The sequence below is a fragment of the Sminthopsis crassicaudata genome, chromosome 1 (genome assembly GCF_048593235.1).
Source record: "Sminthopsis crassicaudata isolate SCR6 chromosome 1, ASM4859323v1, whole genome shotgun sequence".
NCBI classification, from domain to species: Eukaryota; Metazoa; Chordata; class Mammalia; order Dasyuromorphia; family Dasyuridae; genus Sminthopsis; species Sminthopsis crassicaudata.
This window is the reverse complement of record NC_133617.1, coordinates 150,455,185-150,479,936: the sequence shown is the minus strand read 5'-3', so window position 1 is coordinate 150,479,936 and position 24,752 is coordinate 150,455,185. Positions and strand designations below refer to the sequence as shown.

Sequence of the window (24,752 nt, the reverse complement as noted above, 5' to 3'; positions counted from 1 at the left end):
TGTGTGTGTGTGTGTGTGTGTGTGTGTGTGTGTGTGTGTGTTTGTCTGTGGAGTCTATAAGAGTGCCTTATACATACCAGGATCTTAATAGATATGTGCTGGATTGAATTGAATATCTTTTCTGTGTACCAGTAGAGCATATTTTTTGAGAAGGAAGAGTTTGTATTTTTCATTTCCTCTTTACCATCTGACATAGTATTTTCAACAAAAAATCACCTTAAATGTTTGATAAAGTAAATTGAACTAAAACCTTAGTCAACCAGTAGAGATTTTTATAATCTATATAAAGATCTATATAAAGACCAGTTACATGAATAACATGAAAACTGATGCAAAACAAAGTAAATAGAAAGAAAACAACACATACAATGATTATAGTAATGTAAATGGAAAGAACAGCCATAAAATAATTAAAATCAAATGTTTCAAAAGCAAAAAGAACAAGCTTCATCACAAAAAAAGAGATATTGGAAGATTTATCTTTATATACCTTTTGCAGAATTGGGGTTCCATGAATGTAGAAGATTGCAAATAAAGTCAGTTTTAATGGGTATCTTATCTATCTATCCATAGATCTATCTATTTATACAGCATGTGCTGTGTATATATTGAGTTTTATCTTTATTTTCTCTTCTTCCTTTTAAAAATTATTTTAAGGGATAGATGTCTAAGAGGGAGGAGAGAAAGATTTCACTGGAAAATCTCATATGTGCTAGAACAAAATATATCTGTAAATTTTTGATATTCAAACAAAAAAATACAAGTATATTATCCCTCTTCAAAAAATAATGATGATTTAAGAAGGAAAACTTACAGAACAGTAGGAGTATTTTTCTCCCTTAAATGGGAAAAAGTCTGTTTTTGAGGAAGAAGTATGTGGGAAGACCTGGGTAAAGGAGGAGACAGCAAGTTTTCAAGCATTCTAATGAAAAAAGTGAATATGCTATTACTGGAATTTATAGCAGAGAGGGAAAATAGCCATCTGAAATTTTCATCAGTAGATTTGCCCAGGCTATGTGGCTTTAGACTAATATGGGTGTAGTCTGCCCTGGTTACTGTTAAGAGGGTAGGCAGTTCTGGGAAAAACCTCTGATGATTGGTCATGTTTGTACATTAGGTTTCAAGGTATTCCCCACAGGTCATTATGAGCAAAACTAATGGCACCAGAAATGGTACACATCTTATTTTCACCTAAAGACCTTTATTTTTTTCTTATATGTCTAAATAATATTCACCATATTTCTGGGTTGACTCCCCCTGACAGGCAGTACAAAAATCATGCTAATGGCATAAACAGTTTAATCCTGGAAAATATTATGCTAACCTGACCAAAAATATCTAAGTGAAAACCTATAATCTTATTATATTTTCATTTATGATATTTTTATTTTAATTCATGTTGCTATTTACTATTATTACTGATAAAATATTACTTAGGCAATAATTTCTTGTCTCCCAAATTTCTAAAATGGCTGCTATAGTCCTTTTACAATATTCAATCATGAATCCAGTTTTGTATTTTTGTCATTTAATTGTTTTCAATGAAATATTTCCTACTTATCAGCCAATCAATTAATTGATAAGTACTTAATATCACTGTGTGCCAAGCAGTTTGTTTGGTACTGAGGATGTAGAAACAAAACCAAAATTGATTCTTGCACTCCAGGAGTTGACTTTCTCTTGGGGAAAACAAGATATACATCTATAAGTTCAAATAAAATATATACATTCACAAATTAAAACTATAGGCTCCCATTTAAGTAATGTTCTTTCATTGATCATTTATTGCTACCCTCATTTCACAAATAAAGAAACTGATATTCAAAGAGTTTAAATGATTTTTCTATATTTAATTAACTAGCGTTCACGTCTAGCTATGAACCCAGATCTCTCCTGAGTCCCAGCCTAATGTTCTTTCTGCCATGTCACTTGTATTTCAAGTATTGTATTTTAAAGTACTGCTAATAATATATCTTGCCATCATATACTTTGGAAAGTATATGGAAAGTATATTATTTTACAAGGTGTTTTATGTTATCTCATTTGATTCTCACAAATTCTTATGAGAGGCAAAGCAAAATTTTATTCTTATTTTACAAATGACAAAACTGAGGCTTTGAGACATTGCTTATGCCCTTTATCTCCAGTTATTGACAATCTCCTAATTTTCAAAGTCAATGGGATTTCTCAATTCTCATTCTTTCTGACTACTCTGTGGTCTTTTACACTTAGTCTTATACTTATCTACTCCTTGATATTCTCTTCTCCCTGCGTTTCTAGAACATTACTTTCACCTGGTTCTTCTCCTGTCTGATCACTTTTGTCAGTTCCCTTTTCTGGATCCTCATCTAGATCATGCTTACTAATTTTATGTCTTAAGCATGAAACTCTCTGCTTGAGAGGTAGATTTGAGAACATCAGCATAGAGATAATTAAATATAATGGAATGTAATGGATCACCAAGTGAAGTAATACAGAGGGAAAAGAGATAGGACCCAGGACAGAGTTCTGGGAGACATAAAATTAGTAAGCATGATCTAGATGAGGATCCAGAAAAGGGAACTGATGAAAGTGATCACCTCCAAGATCCAATACAAAATCCTCCCTCTGATGTTCAAAGCCCTTCATTATCTGGATCCCTTCTACCTTTCCATTTCATACTTTATATGCCCCCCCTCCATATAACCTTTGAGCATCCTGCCCCATCCCTGTTACCATGAAGAAGATCCTCCCATCTCTGCTCTGGGCATTTCCTCTGGCTGCCCCCCATGCTCAGAAATGTTTTCATTCCTCATGTCTACTTACCAATTTCGTTAGCTTCCTTTAAGCAGCAGTTAAAATCCCCTATTTTACAGGAAGACTTAATTCTTGTGCCTTCTCTCTCATTTCCCAGTTATATATATATATATATATATATATATATATATATATATATATATATATATATGTATATGTATATATATGTATGTATATAGACAGTTTGCACAGATTTGCCTCCTTGTTTTTCCTCCATCGATTGTGAGCACCTTGAGGGTAGAAATATATCTTTTGGCTCTATCCAGAAAATGTCTATATGAAAGGTAAGTTCATTTTGGTGCATGGTTTGAGTTTTCATCCTGAAGTTAGGAAGATCTGAGTGCAAATCCAACCTTTTGGGAGACCTAAGGCAAAATCAGATATCCTTCCTTAGTTTCATTTTCACCCAGTGTAAAATGAGTATAAGAACAGCACCAATCTCACCTATCTCTTAAGAGTGATTGTGAGGCTTCAATAAGCTAATTTAAGTAAAATTAAGTAAAAAAAAAGACAAAAACAAAAACAAAAAAAAAACCACTATGCAAATGCTGATTAATAGACACTGCAGTAGTTAGTAGTGTGATAGTAGTAGTAAAATGTGAAATTACAAACTTTAAACAAATAAATTAGGGACTGAAGGGGAAAGGCAACTGGTTATACAGGATGTTTCTTTCATAATTAAACTTCAATCAGCAGTACGATGTTTGGAACACTCAGTATAAAAGTATCACTAGATATAACCTTTGAAAGACAAGGTTTTTTTTGGTTTGCTTGTTTGTTTTTTGTCCTTTGTACCCCTGGGGCTTAGCATAGTGCCTGACGCATAATAAAAGCTTGTGAATTGCTATGTGATGTGTTTTTAATTATGACACAATTGCAATGATTTCTATCATGTTCCTCATGCTGTTGGTATTATTCAGATGTTTCAGAAGTGTACAGATCTTCCTGACACTATTTGGGATTTTCTTGGTAAAGATATGAAAATGGCTTACTATTTTCTCTTCTACCTCATTTTACAGATAAGGAAACTGAGGCAAAAATTTAAGTGACTTGCTCAAAGTTGCAAAGTTAGTGAGTATCTGAGGTTGCATTTAAACTCAGGTCCTCCTGACTTCAGGTCCAGTGTCACCCATTACCTGAAAATCTAAAATTCTAATGCAGCACCGCAATAGGATTATCTTGCCTTGGTTTATTACTTTGTCACTAATATCCAGTAAGCTAGTGGTGCCCATGTGTTATTCAGTACAAAATACAGAAGATAAATACAAGTTTTGGGAGAAGGGAATGGATATGAGTCTTCTAGGATTTCAGTTCCATGGCCATTTCCCTGTGGATCAAGCAAAGCAGAAGTGAGTGGCTGCAAATGTGATCTCTTTTCTTAGCCAAGGGGTAAGTTGCCTTGTTATTCACATTTTTCAGTCCTCCCTTTTTCCTAACCAGATTCTGGCATTTACTCCAGCCAGCAATGTTCCTTTCCTTCTATATCTTATCATAGCATGGTTATTTTTTATCACTGGTCTTGCCATGTAATTGTGTGGCAGCACCTTTTCTGGAATGTCAGTAACAGAAGAAATTATGACCCAGCATTAAATGGTCTTGCATCCTTCAGAAAACCCAAGGCTCTATTAAAATGTTTCCTGATTGGTTCTGGAGTCAGGCTTTCTCTTACAGCAGCAACTTAAAAATAATTTGGATATCAGTTTTTTTGCTTACTGTTGTGTTGTGATTCTTTTCTCTGTTGTCACAAGTATGAATATCAGGTAATGGGCACCATTCATTTTTGTAGTTAGTCGTTTTCCTGGGGTGCCAGTGACAGGAGAAATGTATGCATTAAAACAAGCGTGATGAAAAGTAGCTCTCTTTATAATTTCAGCCCAGCTGCTGTATTGATGGATACAATCTCTACCACATGCTCCAGGTGGCTTCTAATGCCTGACTCCCTGCAGAAACCTCTATTTGCACATCTTAAACCACTTATTGGATTTGAATGGGATTTTCCAGCCTGAGTGCAGTAACAGTGTTCACTCGTGTAATATTTGTAAATCCTGGCTTTACATTTCACTCACCCAACTATCTTCAGGAGGTGTTCAATAGAGCCTTTTATACATTCAATTTCTGTCTTCTGGTCAGTTCATATCAACGTTGGCTACCTATACAGTATGTTGACAAATTTATTTTCCAAACTTGTTGGCATACATTATGAAGAAAAACTCAATTGACTGGCTTCTCTTGAATGGTGCTCTTCTTCTATCCTCCCTGAATTAACATGAAATTCATTTGAATGCTTTATAGTAGAACTTCTCAAAGGTTAACCACTGTATTAAAAGTTTTTTTTTGCCTGAGGCAATTGGGATTAAGTGACTTGCCCAAGGTCACACAGCTAATAAGTATTAAGTATCTGAGGATGGATTTGAACTCAGGTCCTCCTGACTTCAGGGCTGGTGCTCTATCCACTGTACCAACTAGATGCCCAAAAAACTAGTTATCTTAAAGAACTCTCATCAACATATGTGTTGTTATTTAAGACTTCACTTACTACTGTACTGGTTGTTTTGAACTGTTGTGCTGGACACCTTTGTTCATTGACAACAAGACCTCTGGCATACTGTAAGCTACATAATGTAGGACTTTTATAATTATTTGAAGACAACAACAATCATATTCCTTTGTGTTTAAAATAAAATGCAACTCAGTAACATTTATTCAGACATTTTCCTCTGCTTTGGAGAGAAGTAATAAAAATTTCAGGTGTCTTAAGACTTCTCACTCACTAGTATAGATCTCATAATATTTAAGGAACTCAGTAACATGTTAGTGTGCTAATTCATGGGCAACAACAAGCTCTCATGATTTATTGCAAAAACCCAGCACATGATTATGCTGCTGGACCACAAGTCAATGGTTTTTGCAGTGAGCCAAGACTAATTAATTGCACATCAATAAATTGGTAGAGCTGTACTCCACTATTTATTCTCTTTAAGGAAACACTAGTTTGAAAAAGTAGACCTTCCAATGGTTGCAGGTGTCTTTTACTGAGGGATGCCAATGGTATGTAGAGAACTACATAACAGCTGGGATAAACTTCTGTTCCAATGCCTTTTTTGTGAAGGATACAAGCCCATTCTTTCTTGGAGTGCTGCCTGCAAGTCAGTATTCCCAAAGTGCTGGTTTAATCCATGACCTGAATTCAATAAATGCCTGAAAAACAAGGATTGATATATTTGATTATTTTGGTATAGGCTAGAGGAATAGGAATTCTGACCAAAGGATGGAGATTAACTTCTGAGTCAATCTCCTGCCTATACTAGTGACTCTACTAAACTTTCTTAAGAATTAGCAGACAACCTACATATACATATGTGGCAGCTGAACTGCAATAATAGACCTGAGAATCCATTCTATTCTTCTGGGCCAATAATCTTGCTACCAAGTAGAATTTATGTCAGACCATGTCTATTCCTTCTGAATTCTTATTGTTCTAGGTTAAAAATCTACTTTCAGAAAAACTATCAAAATAAAATATATTCAGTAAACAATATATGTTCTCACAATTAGCATCTATTGCAAAATTCACATTAAGCTCCAGATGTTCCAAAACAGCTTTTAATGTTTGTTGGGGGAGTAATACATGGGCCAAATATAAGTTTAGAAATACAATCAAAATAGTTTTCAGTAGCCTTGTTAAAATTCATCCTAGCTTTATCATGAATCAAAGAAATATGTGGTTACCAAAGAGGTTAGTCTTTAGAAAGTACTAAAAAACTCACAGTTTGCGATTACATATACATTGGTACCTATTAAAAACTGAGACCCTGCCAAAAATATTACGGTTTATAATTTTCTGTATATTATAACAAAAATAGTTTGGCTAAGATTTCGGGCATTGTAATCACTATTTCTTTTTAGCCTCTAGGTGACATACTATGTCAATATGAAGGCATGAGCATTACATGATAAAGGATGTCCATACCAAGATCCCAAAATTGAATTAGAGTTACCACAGTAATTTCCAAATCTTTTTTCTTTGGGAAAACCAAAGTGAGGCTCTGAAAGTAAGAATTCTCTAATGAATATATTGGATTTTCTTGTGAATACTCCAAATTTAATGTCTTCTGAGCTCACTCAGATTAAAGATACATTTTACAGTAAAAAAAAAAAAAAAAAAAAATCCTCTTTCCTGCTTACTTCCAAACAACAAACCTAAGTGAAATTGATTTCTTGGCCATATATTCTTTGCAATTTAAAAAAGATATAATATTTGGGGGGGGGGGGCTAAAACAATGCCCAAAAGATAAGGCTGCAGTTATCTATCAATCCAGATATAATTATAAGGACATTGCACTTGGGTTACATTCCCTTTTCCCATGACAGTGATTTCAGGACTCTGCCACTCCTGCCATGTGTGTATTTTCAGTATCACATCATAGATATTCTTCTTGTCCCAGTTTTTCCATAGTCTCATAATGGTGATCATTAAAATATATCGAGCTTCCAGCCTTCACAGGTCAGAGTGTCTTTCTAAGAAGAACACACTTATCACCTCATTATCATTCAGTGTCATTTATGAGGAGTTGGGGGAAGGAAGTGTTTCTCATTTATAGGAATCCTAGAAACAAATGAATGTTAAAATTTCCTGAAACTATATGGAGAACAAGGGCAAAGAAGTCTGTCACTCTAGTTTCACAAGTCAAATATAATTACTAAGTGATAATCTGGTACCATAGTGAAAGAGAAGTTTTATTAATATGTATGTGAATATGGGTGGAGTAAATCATGACATAACTACCAATATAGCCAAATAGATGGTCATACAAATGATATGCTTCCCCTCCCCTATTCCTTTGAAAGGGAACATGGAGTAATAGATAGGGAATTGACTATGGACACAGAAAGATTTGAGTTCAAAACCTATCTGATACCTACTAGTTAAGAGACCTTAAGGAAGTCAGTCAGTCTCTATGCCTTTTTTTCCTCAACTGTAAAACAAAAGCGTAGAACTTGATTATCTCTAAGAACTCTTCCCTAAATCTATTATAAGTTTGGTCTTACTGCTCACTGCTTAGCCTGATCTTGGGTAAATCCCTTAATTTCTCCTTTGCTATTTCCCTGTTTCCCTATTCTTAAAATGGGGGAGGGATTTGGACCTGATGACATCTGAGGGCCCTTTTAGTTCTAAATCTATGTTCCTTTTTTATTTGTTTGTTTGTTTGTTTCTTTATTGAAAAGAGGGAAGAAGGAACAGACAGATAGGCAGACAGAAGACAGACACAAGAGAGACAAAGGCACACAGAGACTCTGAGACAGACAGTGAGCAAGAGACAAACAGAGACAAACACAGAGACACACAGACAGAAATAGAAATGGAGGAGAGAGATAAATATAGACAAAAAAGGAGAGGGAGGTAGAGAGGGAGGGAGGAAGGAAGGAAGGAAGGAAGGAAGGAAGGAAGGAAGGAAGGAAGGAAGGAAGGAAGGAAGGAAGGAAGGAAGGAAGGAAGGAAGGAAGGAAGGAAGGAAGGAAGAGTTAATCAGTGAAATCCACTATCACTAGTTTAACTCAATTCAAAATCTGCCAGGAAAACTAGGACAGGAGAAACAACTGTAGGTCATCAGAACCGCATCAGAACTATGTTCCATTTACCAACAGCATGACTTACCTATTCCTCCCAAGGTAGCTTATTGCTACTCTTTGCTGTGAACTTTGCTGTGCTCATAAAACGACTAATCAAACCCTGAAGATCTGCTTCTGCTCATCATGCACAGGCAGGGCCACGCAGTTGAAAAGTATACTTGGAAGCCAGAATATAGGATTGTAAACAACAATCTGTTGTGGGAATGGCTCCCCAGGTTGCCATCTTAGCAAGGGCTGTGCTTTCACATCATGGAGCCTGGACCATTGGTTTTCTAAAATTATGGGAAGGATGTAACATGAGCTCTTCCTGGAGGTCCATTACTTGCTTTCATGAAATATTTCTCTCTTAGTGTTGCTCTGAAGAAACTGCCTTCCCAGTACAGTCTGAGCTTTCCACCTGTTTTGTGTGCTCACTCACAAAGGAAGAGAGATCCTTCAGGAAATGGATTGTACTCCTAGAGCTGAGGACTTACCTGTGGTGGCAGCTGAGGGATCATTCAACAAAAGGACAGGAGAAGCTCTATTCATCCCAAATGATGACTGATACAAACATGAGTAATCCCATAAAAAGAGAAGAAGTATGAATAATTATTTAAATCCAGAGTAAATAATAAGCAAAACCATTTGAATGTACATATATGAAAAAGCCTTTTATCAGACTGAGATAAACCAGTGCATAAGTTCATGTTTCATGAGGCTAGAGAAAAACAGACACATTTAAGATTTACATAGGAATGAGTGGTAGAGCTACAAAATGAATTGAATATTGGACTTGATTTGGTAGAATTCCTGCCTCTCACTTTTACTATCTGAATGACTAAGGGCAAGTTATTTAACTGCTTTGAGCATCAGGAAACTTTGTAAAATACCTAAATTATAAATAGGTTTTCATATGCCTAGATGGAAATTATCTTCCTGCTCAATGCATAGATCCTTGAAATACTGACTAGGCAAATTGGGAAAATTCAAAATTTAATTAAAGCCAAGAAAGTGAAAAGCTGAGTCAGTTTTGTGTAAGATAACATAAGGAGAGCAGTGTCTCAGAAATGCGCTCCCTTGCATTCTCCTCAAACATCTTCATTTAGGATATTCACATTAACAGTTTAATAATTAAATTATATTTTAGAGACAAATTTCTATTTTTAGCAATTTTTACAAATTAACATTCATTTGTTTTCCCTTGTTCTACCTTTTTAATATTCCTTTTTTTGTTTTCTGCTATCTAACTAGGGACCAAGAAAGGAAAGATGTCTTGATGAAATCATGCTGGGTCCCACATTTATGCAATTCTTTCCATTTGTAACATGCTTTCATGTGCTCAAGCTTATTTATATTCATACTAGTTTTTGCCAGGGAAGTGAAGTAGTGTGCTTAAAAACTTCATTAGACCTGAAAGTTCATTGATTTCCAGTCTAGGCAATGAATGATGCAGATACCCCACCCATTCATGCCTACCCATCCTTGTATTGCTCTTGTTCATGTTGTCATTTAAGTCAGAGGGGTTACACACAAAATTCTGGGGCCTTTCTCACTTTCTGCCCATTTTTCTTTTGAAATGATAAAAACTAATGTCTTGAATATGTTTTTAAATTTTTATTATGAACTTTCCAAGAAAAACAGGACAGATTTATTTATGAAATGGTAAGCTTGGCATATCAAGTTTGTATTTTTAGATGATCCATATAGACACTAATTTTTTTTAAAAAAGTAGTAATGAAATCACTCTCTTTGTGTCTCTGCACTTAATTTTTTTTGTAAATTAAATAAAAATGTTTGAGTAATGATAAAGAACACAGGGAGCGTGTAAACTGACAAGGCCATTGATCACCAGCCCTACCTTCCATATAAGACTCTGTATATGAGAGCAAGTTGCATCAGTAAGTCACCATACATTATGCAATGAGTCTTGTAATTTCAGACAAGCATCTTAACCTTTGTAGTTCTCTAGTATGTAAAAGACAAAGAAGCGTAAGGGGAAGATAGAAATGGAGGAGATGGAAGAGCAAATCAACAAAAGAAAGAAAACGAATTGCAGTTATTTGATTTGCAGAATATTAGAAATACATATCTAACTAATCTTTTTTGATACTAAATGTCTTTGATGACATTTATTCTGACTCACTTTCATCTCTCTGTATTAGCAATATGTTAATTCTTTGGAGACTGTAATGTTCCATTACTCTCAGTCATACAGCACCAGAAGTCCTCTATCATTGTTGTCCTATGGCTGTGAGAAACACTACAATTTCTGAAGAATTAAAAATGAGCATTACTCATATGATAAAGGTGAGCAAGACAGATATTACTTTCCTTTTTTAGAGACTAGGAGACTAATCAATTTGTTTGTGGTACCACCTAGAAATTGACCAAAACATCATTTTGGGTTGACTATATGCTTGTCACTTGCAGTCTCTTCTCTAAAGAGATCATTTGAAAATTAGTCTCACTTAATTTAGTGAGAAAATGAATAACAAGAGCATGATCTTTTACAAATGTCACATAATTTGGAGACAGGAGTGTAGCCACTATTTGGAAATACATCACTGAGCGTGGAGTTTGAATATAGATCCCCTTGTTACTCTACACCCCAAACTATCTGGGGTGGGATCAATAGCTTAACCCCTGTCCCTCTGCACATCAGGCTAGTTTTTCCTTAAAAGTCGATGATATCTTTGAGACTTGTTTGGCTCAAGGGACTAAAGGCCTACTTAACTTAGCCCATTTATAGAATTTTCTGGTTATGTGAGTATATAACAACTACAAAGAACTCTAGGCACTCTCTGATACTTAACTGGCAAACAAAGCTAGAAAGCTTCACTCAGTTGATTTAATTTAAATTGTCCTTGTTGAAAATCTGTTTCCTGATATGGCTTAATAGATCTTCTTTTCTAACTATTGAATGAGCTCACATTTCCTTCCAATATTGAACAAAATAAACTGCAAGGGGATTTGCCCCAGTCAAGTGCAAACCAGAACACTATTCTTCATGCAGTTGCCATTTTCCTAATGCCTAAGTCAGAAACTATGTACCTCTTTATTAGAAAGTCCCTTTTGCTTTGCAAACCTTAAAGTGCAGTATAAATGCTAACTCATTACTCTAGGATCAAACACAAATTCTTTAGTACTTGAAGCTATCCAGAATGGGAAGTCAACCTATCTCTCTAGCCCTACGCCATATTACTGTTCAGTTAAATTCAATAAATTTTTATCAAGCGCCTTCCTTGTACAAAGCAATGAACTAGGAATTCCTCTTCATAAACTCTATTTTCAAGTTAAACTAGTATACATATATATATATATATATATATATATATATATATATATATATATATATATATATATATATATATATATATATATATTGCTTTCACATCTTAGCCTATCATCTTCCACTTCTTAATGTTTATCCTAATTTCTGTCCTTTATCTTTGCCTTTTGAAGTCCCTTTCTTTTTTCTAGGTGTAGCTCCATTCTCTATTAAACTCATCAACTATGAAGAATTTCAGGATTAAAAATTTAGAGCAGGATTGGGTCTAAGAGCACATGCAGTCCAACTCCATCACTTTGTTCTTGTATTTTAAGTCATGTCCAAATCTTTATCTTCTGGGTTTTTCTTGGCAAAGATACTGGAGTGGTTTACCATCTCCTTCCCCAATTTATTTTAGAGATAAGGAACTGAGGCAAACAGGGTTAAGTGACTTGTCCAAAGTCTCACAGTCACAGAGTAAGTATCTGAAGCTGGATTTGAACTGAAGTTCTCCTGACTCCAGGGCTGGAACTCTATCCATTTTGGCTACCTTGCTGCCTCATTTTACATTGGAGGAAACTGAAGAACTGAGTAATGAAGTGTTTTCCCCAAAGTCATATATGCAATAAATGTCAGAGCTGAAACTTTAGTTCAGTTCCCCTAATTCTAAGGCTAACCCCCTTTCTTTCCTACCTTAAAATTTCTTACAGTGCTGAGCCCTCTACCAAATTCTACATGATATTCTACTGATTTGAGAATATTTCCAATTGTCCCCCTAAGGAGCATTTATATATTACTTTAAGGTTTACAAAGCACTTTAAATTATTACTCAATTTTATCCTCACAACAACCCTGAAAAGTATGTGCTATTGTTATCCTCATCTTACAGATGAAACTGAGGCAAATAGAAATTGATTAAAGTCATACAGTTCATAAATTTCTGAGGTCAAATTTGAACTCAGGTCTTTTGATTCCAGATCTAATGCTCTATCCTCTGCCTCAATTAAATGGCTATAAACTTGAAAACAGGTATCATTTTTTATCTTCTCTTCCCAGTACTAAAGAGGGTGAGGGAAAAAAATGAAATAATCATTTATTAAATACCTATAATATACCAAATACTCTTCTAAGTACTTTACAAATATTACCTCATTTGATCCTCACAAGAACTCTGGGGTATAGGTGCTATTATTTTCCTCATTTTACAGTTGGGGGAAATGAGACCAACAGAGGTCAATGACTTATCTTTGTAGTAGTAGGTGACCATGGTACGTTTTGAATTCAGGTTTTCACTTCAGATCTCAAATGCTCTATCCACTGTACTGCCAGCTTCTTCTAACTGCTGCCACTAACTGGATACTTTGTATTCAGTAGATACTTAATAAATATTTATTGAATCAGATTGAGTGATTTTCAGTTCATTAATATTTCATATTTTTATTAATGCAAATTCTTGTAGGTATACCTGGGACAATGTAGTTATAGATTAAAGGACAGTGGATTGACCATTAAGAGATTACTCAGGTTTCAGGGGCTGAAAATGGAAGTAATAAATTAGACTATACAATCATCTGAAAAACAGTCAAGCTTTTATGCTTAATGACAATTGCCCATAAAGGTGACATTTCATTTCTAAAGGAATGAGTGATATATGATTTCATTTTTGCTATCACCTACCTATTCTCACCCCAACCCCCAATGTTGCCTTGAAGTATGATTATTGCAATAGGTATGCTAATCTGAATTTTCATCCTATTTTTTTGTACTCCTTCCTGTGGCAGTGATTTCAGAGCACAACCAACATCATCTTCTTTGAAACTATTCATTATTACTCCCTTTCTTCCAAAGGCAGTAAGGTTTTTGTTTTGCTTTGTTTTGTTTTCTGAATTAAATTTCTAGGGGTCAGATCCAGCATGGGAACATTTCAGTTGGCATCTTTGTTTGCATAACTACAAAGTACAGTACAATTTTTATAATTAAGTAATATAACAAAATGATTTTAATATTTTCTGGAAAGTGACATTAAGATACTGGGATAATACCATAAGTATTATTAACAAATAGAATACTGGAACAATTAATGTTATAGGTTTTAAAATAATTCAGTAATTATAATTACATTTGGCATTTAGTTGGAAAGACCAAATACAATATCAACAGTATCAGAACTCCCCTTTCTCTCCTGATCTGAAATCTCCACTGACACATTCCTCCCTGTGATGCATTATTTCTTCTGTGCTCTCTCTGATTATGAAATGGTTCTTCTCCTTACCACAATCCCTCTATGGGTGCCTTCAATTCTATCCCCTTCTGCCTTTACTAAGATATCTAACTTTAAGCTTTAGTAGCTCCCTGTATACTATTTCCCTCCCAGCTATTTTCAAATATGACTAATTCTTTAAATATAAAAAAACCCTCATCAAATAAAAGCTGCCTCTATTACAACTCCTTATTTCCTTAAGCTCTTATACTATATATTTGTACACTTCTCAGAAAATCTTAATATAAAATTTTGCATACATTCATTTGCTACTTTACTTTTGTTCATTTATTAATTCTTTAAAATTTGGCTTATGACCTCACAACAAGATTGAATTGCTTCTTCCAAAGGTAATGATGATATAATCATTGTCAAATCTGATGCTCTTTTCTCAATTCTCATCTTTCTTGACCTCTCTGCAACATTTGACAAGTAGCTACCTTCTCCTTTCAAATCTTCTACTCTCTGATTCACAACACTGCTCTTTGCCAGTTTCCCTCCTCTCTTTTTGACCACTGCTTCTCAATTTCCTTTGTTGGCTCAGTCCTTAACAGTGGGTGTTCTGTAAGGCTCTGTGTTGGGTCCTCATCTGTCATTACATACTCTCTCAATGATCTCAATATCAAATGGATTTAATTATCACCTGTAAATGACTCACATATTTATATATTTATTTAACACCAATCTCCCTTCTGAGCTCACTTCCCACATCACCAACTTTGTCCTAGACATTTCAAACAGATGTCCTGGAGAAGTCTCAAAGAAAATACGTCCAAAATAAAAATCATCATCTTTCCCCACAAATCTAACTCTATATCTAAACATCTCCATTTCTGGTAAGAATACCATGCTCTTCCAGTCTTTCAATTCAGTTCTATTCAATAAATAATTATTAAGTATCCAGTACTAAGAACTGAGGATACAAAAAGATGCAAAAGACAATTCCTACCTCAAGGAACTTACAATCTAACAGTAGGATAGGGAAAGTTTTGGGGAAATGTAATGAGTTCTATTTGGGATATATTGAGGTCAAGATATCTATTGGATATCCATTTTGAGACATCTAAAAGGCAATTGGAGATGGGAGATTGCAGGTCAGCAAAGAGATTAGGACAACCTAGGTAAATTTGAGAATCATTGGCATTGAGATGGTAAGTAAATTCCATGGAAAATGATTAGTTTACCATGGAGGAGGAGCCAAAAGGGAACTCTGAGAGGCACCTATGATGAGGTCTTGAATAGCTGTAATGGAATATACCTTCTAGGAGAGACAGCAATCATTTTAAGATCCCCTGACTTTAGAGGGCTTTTGTTCTAACAATCTGTCATTGATTCTAAATCTTCTAGCTTTGGAATCTGATCCTGAGGCCCTTTGATCTAAGAATGCTATTGTTCTGTTGATGATCGTAAAAGTCTTCTGGCCTAGGAATATAATGATAATATTTCTTCCCTTAAATTTTAGGGCAGATATATTAGTGATCTTGAGTCTCTCTAACTTTAGGATGCTATTGTTCTAAGGAGTCTTTTGGCTTTAGAATAGTCCTAGGTCTGCAGATCAGTGATGACCAAATTCCTGAGACCACTCCTCAGTTCCCTGAGACGACTACCTCTAGGTCATAAAATTAGCACATCAGTGACATGAAGAACTAGATAAATGTGTCTCCTGGCTTCAGATTCTTTGCTAAATTCGTTGGGATTTTGTCCATTTTAATGGGCCTACATTTACGATAAACTTTGCCCCTTAACTTGGATATGGGTTCAAACTTGAAAATTCTTTTGAGAAATATCTCACCTGTCTGTGATCCCCAACCTTTTAAGTCCCTTCCCAATAGCTGGATGGGGTGGGCAGAGAGAAACTAAACCATTACTGGAATTATTCGCTGGGGCAGACAGAGAAAAGACTTTGATCAACTTAGTTTAGTGGTCCCACCCACTGTGGAGGTTCCCCCACCCCAAAATATTTAAGTTATGCCAACCCCCTTAGGTCCACCCTCTGTAGGAGTTGTGGACAGCCTAGCCATGTCCTGTCAAAAATTCTAGTCAACCCCTCAGGCTAAATTTCCTCTCTACATTTACTTACGGCCCATGCCATCTTTGCTAGTATTCCTTTGGATCACCTCACTCACTTGGTGTCTTACCTCTTGTCCCTTCCCCATGCCATGTGGTATCTCTCCTAATCTTATTGTGCCTCAGGATATCTCTCCTCTCAGACCCCACTTCTTCTTCTTGTAGCTAAATAACTCTTTTAGGATGCTAAATCCATGTTAGGACTTAGACTGCCAACTAAAGGCACACTCCAACCTCATGGATATTTCCTTTCTCTTAGCTAATTACAAGTTTCACTAGGGAACTTGTCTTTATCATTATTAATTATCAAAATTCTTTCCTTGCTATGTGCTCTCCCATTCTATTTCATGTTCACCATTCCTGGTATCTATTGCATTATATTTTGTCTGTAGCCTCTTCTCTTAAATAAACCATTTTGCCAAAGAGATTTGCCATTGTGAATTCTTCACATGATTGAATCCCAACATTTGGTACCTATAACCATCTGATGCCTATAAACCACCATCATTTAGCACTACATCAGCCATATCACCTACTATTACAGGGAGTGCTCTGAAGGAGGTCTCAGCAAAAAAGATAGAGAAGGAGGAATCAGATAGGAGAAAAACCAGAAGAGATGAGTATCCTGAAAACCCAGAGAGATGGACGTATCAAGGAGAGAGTGATCAAGTGTTAAAGGCTACCAAGGGTTCAAGGATAGCAAGGACCGAAATAAAAGTCACTAGTGTTAGTAACTACTCTCTTTGGAGAAAATAGTTTCAGTGGAATAAAACTGTGAGGGCTTAAGAAAACAGTAAAAGGAAAGAAAGTGAAGGTACTTATTATAAATAGGTTTTTTGGAAGAATTTTGTGATAGAGATAGGAAAAAAAAAGTTTGAGAAAAGAAATAGGACAATAGTTAACTGGAATGAAGGCTCAAGTGAGAATTTTTTCAGGACAGGTGAGAAGTGAGAAAGTTTATAGACAGTAGGAATTGAGCCAATAGAGAGGCAGAAATTGAAAACAAGTGACAGAATGAAGATGGCAGGGAATAATCTGTGGGAGGAGACAGAATGGAATGGGGTCACTTGAACAAGAAGAGAGGTTAGTCTTGGTAAGAAGGCCACTTTGTTATGTGAGATGGGATGAAGGAGGAAAGAATGGCAGAAAGCATCTGGATGATAGGAGATGAAAAAAAGATGAGAAAAGGGAATTCATAGTGCATAGCCTCAATTTGAAATATTAAGTGACTTCCCTAATATCAACTGTCAGTATGATGAGGTCATTCCCGGTCAGGGAACCAAATGATGAGGTTAGTAGCAGTGCAAAGGGTTGTGGGAACCCCTCTTTGGTCGGTGCAGGTCCAACATGAAAGAATTCATGAACCTGAAATGTTAGACTGACAAAAGGAACTTTATTGGCACTGAGCTTTTGCTAGGAGACTGACTTCTTTAGTGGTAAGGTCCTGACAGAGAGATAAAGGTCCTAGCAGAGAAATTCTGGCAGAGAGATAAAGAGGGGTTAACACTGAGAAGAGAATGTCTTCACAGTAGAGGTCTTGGCAGGCAGCTATGCCAAAAAGAGGTCCCTTGGCATGGCATATTCCTGTTTTTAAGCCTCTGCAAAGAAATGAGCCCCAAATTGCCCTTTAATAGGAAATCAGAGACTGAAGTTTCCTTCTGTGTTGTCACTGTCCCCAGATCTAGATTTTCAATTGAATGAGATCACTTAAGTTCTAGCTAAGTAAGAAAAGGTTCTGAACTAATTTTTAGCCCAATAGAGAGTACAGTTACTCAATAGAAATATTAGGTCCAGACTCCAACCAAATGAGACCACTTAAGTTTGACCTAAGTAGGCAGTGGTCCTGGGCCAATCTTAATAAAACTACTTAACTGCCCCAAGGAAGGGTCCCTGTCAGAGGAGAGTTTCAGAGTTTACCCCAAAACTCAAGAAGGACAGTTTCAGGGTTCCCCCATCAAGTAAGTGGCAAAGATGCGGTATGAATGGAGCTCTTCTTGACACTGAGACTAGCTCTGTGTTTACTCTGTCATGCTGCCTCTTCATTTTGTACTTTTTTCATAGATAGATGAATACAGATGTGTCTGTATACATACACACATGCACAAGCACACACATATGTGATTCACTAAAAAAGTAAATGATTTGAGAATAGGGAAGATTTAATTTTTTTTTCTCTTTATATTTTTATCACCTATCTCTGTACTTGGCATACTATAGATGCTTGATGAATATTGTTGATTGATTATAATTCACAAAATAATTATTGTTTCACATGGTAATTTCTGCTTCTAAACATGTGGAGAACTTTCAGAAATACAGTGATTCATCTATGGTGGCTGAAACATCCAGAGCAGTTGCCTAAGACCCAGAAAAAAACCAAAAAAACAAAAACAAAAACAAAAAAACTTGCTCAGGGCCACATTAATGAGAGATTTCCAGGGACAGAATTTATACAGAGCTTATTTTTGTGCCTAACACAAGGACTATTTCTACCTTTGCAATAATGTAGGAATTACAAAATTAAAAACTCACAAATACATCATTTTTTCACATTCCACAGATGATTTTGACACAAGAATAGGCACAACTTGACAGAAATTGAAAGTGGACATTCTAGCCTAACAGGAGCCTAGGTAAGACACAACAGGGGTTCACATGTGTCCAGACAGAGCTGATCCATTACTCTATACATGTACAATTTTCTCAGGTTCTAGAATATGAGGTATAGAAAAAATGGATTGATAATTTATCTTTCTAGCCTGTCACTTTCACTTCTCTTCCAGAGTCAGAGAGAAATCTACAGCAGAGCTAATGTGAGCTCCAGTACTTTCATCCCTCTGTGTGCTCTCTGCAACTGAAGTAGTAAAACTTTCAAAAACAAATGACCTCTTTTTATGTCTCCTTTTATTTGTCTGGTATTCCAATTGCAAAGAAAGTCTATAAAAGAGTTGCACTCTGTAACTGGGGATATTAAATTCAACCCATCAAAGAAGTGACAGAATAGCTTTTGTTTAAAAATAGATCTGTCTGTGACCCTCATTAGATGAGGTAAATGTGCTTCAATATTGGGACAAACTGTGATAATAAATAAAATTTGTTATCTGAAGTTATTTTCTGAGCAATAAAAAAAAATAAAATGTAGCACATGTCATTTTGTACTGAATGGAAATTCAGGATGCTAGCAAATTAAAGAATTTTTCTTTCATGAACGTGGTAACTGATTCATCTGACCATATTTTTCTTCAAATTCTTCAACACTGAAGTTTAATTTAAAGTTTATTTTAAGTTTATGCATTTTTCTTATATTTCCATATCTCTGAGGTATAAATCAAAAGGCTAAAATAAATGTTGTCCATGTTTCCTTTTTGGTTGTTTTGGATTTTGAGTAGACAATCTGTTGCTGCAAGAGCAACACATTATGAAGATTGAGCACACATGAGCAGAGTTGAGTATGGCAATCAAACACAATTTACCCAAGTTAATCTGACACATTTAATAACATGCACAATTGTTATTGTGTTGCATGGTAATTAGGCATCCGTGGAAAATGGTCCATATGAATGATGGCAAATCCTTATATTTTCTACAGCAAAACTAAGTGTTTATTTTTTTTTCTCACTTTGTTCTTCGGTATTTGGATTCAGTGCCAGTTTCAAGTTTCCCTAATAAATGTTCATAATTTAATCCTCAATTTCTGTCTCTCTTTATCTCTGCCTCTCGGTTTCTGTCACAAACACACACACATACACACATGCACACGCACACACATGCACATATACATAATTATTAAAAGATAAAAAATATCCAAAATTCTTTATAATTGAGGTTCTTAAACTACTATAATGGGTTTGTTAATTAATTGTAAATTATATGTTTCAATCATTTAACAATATTATTCTGGAACTTCTTGTGCAAGATGGTGAAGTAAGGAATAAATTCTTACAAGCCCTCCCAAATTTCCCTACAAACAGCTAGAAAATTATATAAGAATTGGTCTAGGAGCAGGGAAGCAGCTTAGCAGCTCAGAAGTAAAGATCTGTCTTGCTGGGGTAGAAGGGAATGAAGAACCAAGAGCAACCTAAGTCAAAGGGTGGGGAGGGATGGGAGACTGCAGCAGGGCTCTGAGCCTGAGGCAATCCATCAGTGAGATGTCATCTCCTGCAAACCTATGGGCTCCATGGCAAATCAGCTGCTATGCAACACACCCAGGTTTCACCCCAATAATCCCACCCTCAGCATAAACTACCAGCCAGGCCTACTTCCAGGGAAAGCAAACAGCTAAGTCCTGAAACCCAGTGAAAATCACTAGTAAGAACCAGAGCTCTAGCACAAAAAGTTTGGGACTGTGTAGGATCAGAAATCAAGTCTTACAAAAAACAAGTTACTAAAATGCAGGGGGGGAAATGAGCAAAGAACAAGAAGAAGAAGAAGAAAGAGTTTGACTACAGAAAGCTAATTTGGTAATGAGAAGGATCAAAGCATAAACTGAGGACACCAAAGTTATCAAAATGGCTACATATGAAGCCTGAAATAAAAATGAAATTTGTCCTCAGGCCAAAAAGAATTCCTGGAAGAGCTTAAAAAGAATTTTAAAAAGTAAATTAGAGAAATAAAAGAAAAATTGAAAGAAAAAATCAGAGTAATCAGGAAAATAATGGAAAAAAAGAGCCAATAGCATGGAAAAAGATACACAAAAATTAACCAAGGAAAAAAAATTCCTCCCCAAATAAAATTGCCCAAAAGGAAGTATAAAAGCTTACTGAAAAAAGCAATTCCTTAAAAATTAGAATTGAACAAGTAGAAACCAATAACTCTATGAAACATCATGATAAAATAAAATAAAATAGAAGAAAATGTGAAAATTCTCATTGAAAAACAACTGACCTAGAAAATTGTTAAGGGACAGGTCAATTCTCTGAGAGCCTCCACAGCTGTGCATCATAGTATCTGAAAGAATGATTAATCAAGCCTTAGTTACTTTGATTTAAAAAAGAAAGAAAGAAAGAAAGAAAAAAGACAACTTATTGCTATCAACAACAACAACAAAACAACAACAACAACAACAAACAACAACAACAACAGGTCAATTTACTACCAAAAGAAGTAATTAATAGGAGATATTTTATCTTGCCCAATTATATGACAGTAAAATCAATGATCTAAGAGAAATAGATGAGTATTTTAAAAACTATAAAATATCCATAAAAACAAAAATTATTAAAAAATTTTGAACAAGCAGCTTCATCAAGAAAATATCAAATGGATTCACAAGTAATTCTACCAAAGAATTAAGGAATAATCAATCCCAATACTATATAAACTATTTGGAAAATAGACAAAGAAGAATTTCTATTAAATTCCTTTTATGACAAAAATATAGTTTTGATACCAAGTAGAGCAAAAACAGAGAAAGAAAACTATTGATCAATTTCTTTAATAAATATCAATGTAAAAATTTTAACTAAAATATTAGTAAAAAGATCAAAGCAATATATCTGAAAGATCATACTATGACCAGGTGAGATTTATATTAGGAATGCAGAGCTGGTTCAATATGAATAAAACTATTCAGTATAACTGGCTATAACAACAACAAAAATCTTATGATCATATCAATAAATGCAGAAAAAAATTTAATGAAATGTAATACCAATTCCTATTTTTTAATTGCTAGAAAGCAGAGTAACTGATGAATAATTTCTTAAAAGGCTAAGTTGTATCTGTCTAAAACTAAAAGCAAGTATGATTTATAATGAGAATAAATTTGAAGCCTTTCCAACAAGATCAGTAGTGAAGTGATATTGTATTACAAATGCTAGTTATAGTAATACATGAAAATAAATTGAAAGATTACACATGGGCAATAAGAAATGAAACTATTACTCCTTGCAGATGATATGATAGTACAGTTAGAAAATTCTAGAGAATCAACCAAAATGCTAGTTGAAAAAATAACTAGCAAAGTTGGACACCCACATAAGTCATTGGCATTTTTATATAAAACAAAATAAATAAAACTTAAATAATAAAACTTATATAAAATGAAACAATATCAAGAGTTAAAATAACCGAAGAAAATTAAAATATTTGTTAATCTACTTGCCAAGACAAACCCAAGGATTGTTTGAACACAATTACAAAACACTTTTCACACAAATAAAATCAGATCTAAACAATTGGGAAAATGTTGGTTACTTATAACTTGCTTATTACTTATAGGCAATTCTACCTAAGTTGATTTACTGATCCATTGAGCCATACCACTGAAACTATCAAAGAATTATTTATAGAGCTAGAAAAAAATAATAATCAAATTCATCTGGAAGAAAATGATAAATGTCAAAGGGGTATGGGAAAATTGGGATACTGATGCATTATTGGTAAAGTTGTGAATTAGTTTAATCATTCAGGAGAAGAAATTGTGTTTGACCTTGGTCGATATCCCAAAAATATCAAAGAAAAGGGTAAAGAATCTATTTTTACCAAAAAAAATTTATAGCAGCTCTTTCTGTGATATTGAAGAATTGATATCAGGGGATGCTTATCAATTAAGAAGTGGCTAAACAAGTTGTGATTTATGAGTGTGATGGAAAACTATTATGAAATAAGAAATGATAGGCAGGATGCTTTCAGAAATATTTGGGAAGATTTATATGAACTTCACAAAATGAAGTAAATACACCAGGAGAACATCATACACAGTAACAGCAATTTATAAGGATGATCAGCTTTGAAAGATTTAGTTACTATGTTTAAAACAACGATCCAAGATAATTCAAGATTACCTGATGAAAGAAACTCTCTACCTCTAGACAGAGAACTGATTAACAATGAATGCAGAGTGAAGAATACTTTTTAAAACTTTTTAGTTTTGTTCTTTCACAACATATCAAAATGTTTTTCATGATTATAGATGCATAATCAAGGTCAAATTGCTTGTCTTCCGAAAAAGAGGGGAGGGATAAAAGAGAGGAATTGCATTTGGCCCTCAAAAATTTTTTAAAATTAAATTTTACATGTAATTGACAAATATTTAATGAATAAAATAATTAAAAGAATATCATTGTGACAGCGAGGTGGTATAGTAGATAGAGCACCAGCCCTGAAGTCAGGAGGACCTGAGTTCAAATCTGTTCTCAGACACTTAATACTTCCTTGCTGTGTGATCCTGGGCAAGTCACTTAACCCCAGCCTCAGGGGGGGAAAAAAAAATACCATTGATATGTGGATAGATAACTGTCAAAGCTTTTATTCCCATGGGAAGTAGACATACAGATAATTTGTATCTTTGCATTTATTAACACTATTTCTGTTATATATATTTTATATGTACTTTCTGACTTTCCCTTCAGAATATTATTAGTTCCTTAGGAGTTGGGATTCTTTTATTCTTTGCAGATTTGTCTGCAATTCCTAGCACAGTGCCTGCCACATAGTTGGTGCTTAATACTTATTGGTTTATTTGCTGTTGATTTTTTTTTTTAATTGTACTTATTTTATTTTTTTTAAAAGATGAAAAAAACAGAAAAGGAAGACAAACCAAACCAAAACATTGCCATGTGTCCAGCAGAACTTCAGGGAGGATTCAAAATATATAATAATAAATTATCAATTAAAAAAAAAAGATATATAATAGTAGAAGAAATCATATTCATGAGTCTTCATCTTTATTTCCTTGTGGGTTGTTCTTTTGTTCTCTGCAATGCATATTTTTATTTTTCTCTCATCTCTTCCACCTCCTCCCAAGGCTGTAGTTAAGGATATATTTATGTATACATAGCTATATACATAAACACAGAGATACACACAATACACATATATTGTACACACTTTTTTTTTCTCTGATAACTTTTATTTTAATTATGCTCCTTAATTTGTCTCCTTAACCTCCCCCCCCCCCCCCAGGGTTTTTTCCAACCCTTTGCTTCCTTCTCCACCCCTCCCTCCAGCTAATTTCTTTATAGATTTTGGGAGGTGCTATACCTGAATGTTATATATGTAGCTTTGCCTATTTAATCCATTCCTGATTTTGAAGACAAGCCCTCTTCCCTTCCTCAAATGCCTCTATCTATTCTTTCTCTGCACTTCATTTGTTTAACATAATTACTATTTTTACCTTAATTCTGCCCCAATCTTGACCTACCCAATTACCAATTTCAATCTTAAACATGGTATACATTCCCATGTAAAAAAAAAAAAAAAATACTAACAATTTGTCCATATTAAGTTTCTTGAAATTGATCTTTGATATCCACTCTTATATGCTAAGTTTTCTATTGAGTTTGGGTTTGATTGAAAATAAGTCCAGGAAGTCTTCAAATTCACAGAATCTCCACTTTTTTTGTTTGATATTGTGGATAATTTTGCTGGATATGATATTTTTGGTTACCACACTAGTTTTCTTAAATTGCTGCTATGTATAATTCCAGGACCTGCAGTCTTTTACAGTAACTACTACTAAATTCTGTACAATTTCTAATTGTGACTGCAGTGTATTTGTGGGTTTTTTTCTTCTTTCTTGCAAAATTTTCTCTTTAATCTTGGGGTTTAAAAATTTGGCAATAATGTGCCTATGTGTTTTCCACAAAGGATCTCTTTAAGGGGGCAATCACTGGATTTTTCACTTGTCTCTTCTGTTCTATTAATCTAGGACAATTTTCTTGCACTATTTCTTGCATTATTATGTTAAGATTTTGTTTTTGGTCACAAAATTCAGGTAGTCCAATTATTCTTATATTTTCTCTTCTTTAG

At 34.6% G+C, this 24,752-nt stretch overlaps 1 long non-coding RNA gene across 1 annotated transcript in view; it reads right to left on the bottom strand.

Moving 5' to 3' along the window:
- Positions 1-5,740: 5,740 nt before the first annotated feature.
- Positions 5,741-24,752, bottom strand: part of LOC141543942 (uncharacterized) — a 43,330-nt gene continuing 24,318 nt past the window's right edge. Inside the window, exons 2-3 of the long non-coding RNA XR_012482521.1 lie at positions 8,901-8,967; positions 5,741-5,994 (exon numbers count right to left, since the gene is read on the bottom strand). This is a non-coding gene — a long non-coding RNA (uncharacterized LOC141543942). The remainder of the gene's footprint in view (positions 5,995-8,900; positions 8,968-24,752) is intronic.